This window comes from Halyomorpha halys, unplaced genomic scaffold (assembly GCF_000696795.3).
Source record: "Halyomorpha halys isolate HHAL.00 unplaced genomic scaffold, Hhal_1.1 Scaffold388.1, whole genome shotgun sequence".
NCBI lineage: Eukaryota > Metazoa > Arthropoda > Insecta > Hemiptera > Pentatomidae > Halyomorpha > Halyomorpha halys.
Window position 1 is genome coordinate 385,411 of NW_027114767.1, and position 3,486 is coordinate 388,896.

At 34.1% G+C, this 3,486-nt stretch overlaps 1 protein-coding gene across 3 annotated transcripts in view; it reads right to left on the bottom strand.

Annotated features, from left to right (window-relative positions):
- Trh (tryptophan hydroxylase) overlaps positions 1 to 3,486 on the bottom strand; it is a 261,632-nt gene that overhangs the window by 131,906 nt on the left and 126,240 nt on the right. The gene's annotated exons all lie outside the window — the stretch shown is intronic.

Genomic DNA, 3,486 nt, shown 5'->3' on the forward strand with positions numbered 1-3,486 from the left:
AAGTTTAGGGCTTTAAAATATAGGGCCTGGGATGCTCCGTAGGTACTAGCAAAAAGTCGGGAGTCTTAAGTTATGAAAAACAATCTCCTTATTCTTAACTCAGTTTCAGAATATTTATGGGATATCACCGAGTAATTTGAGCAATCAAACTTATAAATTGGTTGAACTGTTAGCCCATAACTATTTATATAATATATATATATACCCACCAACATATAAACTAAACACATTTGAATCAACAATTTTGCAATATCTTGAACATTTACGGGATCTCACTGTATATTTCAACAGATGAAAATTGGAAATCGATTGATCCATACTCTCAAAAAAGCGTTACATTTTTTGGAATAACGAGGCTATGTTACTAAATATTTAGTACGGTTTTTTTCCAATACTTTGAGCTCGATTTTTTTTAAAACGTTCTTGAAACATCACTGTGTAATTTGAGCCATGAAACCAATTAATTAGTAGTCTTCTGGTCAAAAATTGTTACATATGTACGGACGGACAGGCTAAACACATCTTATACAATCATATTTAGTTTCTTGAACTTGCGAGATTCAAAACAACAATACCTAGTAGAATAATGTGAGCCATCGAACGTGAAAATCGGCTGAACCGTTACCTCAAATAATCGCCACAAATCTCCAAATGGACAGATTTTAATAGATACATGACTTTACTAACCCTATTAGTGATTACAGACTTGGATAAAATAATTAACGAAATCTGTATAAAAGAATAATTAGAGTATTTATTGGTGATGACCCCTTAATATAGTATGATACTTAAGGAAGATAATAAAAGTTCATTCAATAAGTAATTACTAAGCACCTCCGGGAAAAGCTCCTATTGCCCAAAGAGCAGACGTCATTAATTATTTAATGATTAATTATAATTATTAAGAGTATACTTATAGTAATTAAGTATTCGTTTAACACTGTTTACCGGACCAATGAAAAAGATCAGAATCGATCTAAGATCCTTTTATATTTAGCCCATTTTAGGCTTAGCCGCGAGGGAGAATGAAACTATTGTGATGAGTAATCTTATATGCCATGGCGGCTATCGATGGTTTTATTTAGGTTTGATCCTTGCCTAATTCCTGCGTTATCTCAAAAACGGGTTCATTTTTGAACTTTTAACACAGGGTCTGAAAGACTTTACGCTCTTTTGGAACGCAGGTAGGAGCCTGCGTTCCAGAAGAGCGTAAAGTCATTGGGGATGTTCATGTCGAAATCTAACGTAATTTGAACTGTCTCGATCTACTCACTTACCTCTACCAGAGTTCTGAAACCTCTCCCATTATTAAATGACTTTTATTAATGTTCTAGTAAAAATGTAAGAATCAAAATTGAGACTTGTCACTTCTTAATGAAATTTTCTTTCATTTGATAGATTTATATCGCAGCTCCAAAAAGATAAAGACACAAAAATTAATTTCTGTGAAATTACGGGCACAAAAATGCTTTACTAGATGTTTAAAAAAAAAATTTAAAAAGTCAATAATGAAATATTAACGATTAATAATACTGGAAATTATTTGTGTACTTCCGATCATCACATTTTTTGGAGCATTGCCACAACCTAATTTTTATGATATTGATTTTATCGAACCAGTTATTAATACATAACGTGGAAATTTACCAAACACTTGACAACATTCCATAAAAAATTTATTGATTCTTTTTTCCTCAAAGTTATGTAATCGTCAGCTCTTGATAGTGTATTTGGCGGATATGAGTAATATTCTGCAAAACTGCTACCACGTTATATAACTGTTTGAAGTAATTAAACAAAAGGTTGTTATCCTTTTAATACCTAAATAAGACATCGATAAAACCATGAGTTTTTCAGGCTCATCAAAATAGGCAACATAATGTTTATGTACATAATATATCTACTAACCTCACTCCCACCAAAGACCAGAAAAAATACAGAGGGAAATTCGTGCATAAATTATAAGCAAATCCGCACACTAAACCGAAACTATTATGCAATAAAGGCATTTAGTTCACTGTTATATATCGACCTATCGATTATCTTCTGTATCGATGCCAACCATCTATTGTAATGTTGTTCAATACGAGATACCAATTTGTAACCTTCTTGAATATAATGTGTTTCATCCCAGGATGGTACTTACTTGATTTTCTTGTAATTCCCTAATGGTAGTACTAATTTAAATCGACTCTTAGTATTCACGTTGATATTTGAACTCATATGTTTTCTGGCAATCATTTGTAGCAACTGTAGGTCCAAAGAAGGAATACAGCTTAAATCAGTCGATTGAAACTCTTGTTTTGGTGCCTTTTGTATCGATTTTCACATATTTGCCTAAGCATTTGAGCACCAGATATGATAGTACCAAAGAAGAATGCGAAGAATCCTTTTGTATAGAAAGAAAGAACAAGCTGTAACAAGTTGAACTGGTTGCAAATGGTATCCTGAAGGAGAGAAAAGATATTTATGGTAGGGGAGTCGAACGATTCCAAGTGGAACATTCAATCTCCTACCTCATAATCTTCGCCCTTGAAAAATCGAAAATCAGTTGTTTATTCCCCAATATAATTAAGTTGTCTTAGAGATATCCCGTTGAGATCCTGTTTGAAGGGGTTTGTGATCAGTGAAAATATTAAATTGGCGGCCTTCTATATTTTTAAAATGCTTCTTGAGTGTTTGATCGTCATATAATGCTACTAGGACTTCCATATAGCAAAAAACGAAGTTCAAACGAGTATCTTATTGATGAATCACTGAAAACTTTTGTGGTACAGTCCTAAGGACATAGAGCCGTACTTAGCTCAGGTGGTTGAGGCGTAGGTATTTACAACCTGGGAACAGTGGTGGTGTCGGTTCGAACCCAGCCTGGGGTGTCAACTTGTAGCGGTCCCACAGATGAAAACTTGACCCAGCACCATGATTAGAATAGCATGGTTACCTCTAACCATGTAACTTTCTCCCCTCCCCTAATGTCCGAAATGACTAAGAAGGGTCATAAAAAAATTGTCTTGAGGACAAAGATCACGAATGGAAATTAAAAAAGCCGAAGGAAGTGATTATAGCCCTTTATTAATATCGGATCCATGAGATGGGATTTGCTGGAAATCTCTTTCTCTATTGGGGAAAACGTAATAGCTCTGTTTAACCTGTGCGTACAGTAGTTTAGAAAGGGGAGAGATTCCTGACAGAAACAGTAATTAGGTTCAGCATTCAATAGTCTCCTCTGGGTCTACAATAGCCGTGTATCTTTCTTGATATGAAATGGGCTAGGCCAAGGACTTGTGAAGATTTATACAACCCATTTTTTGTATGAATTCTATGAAGTACATAGAGAAATATATAATATAAGTACGTGGAAATTTTATCTGCAGGAACAATTCTAACCCTGGGTTTATGGTATTTATTTAATAATAAAAAATAAATAAAGGAACAGGAAGGGGGTAAACAAAAAATGTTGGTTGGAAGGTTGAAGATAAATGTGAA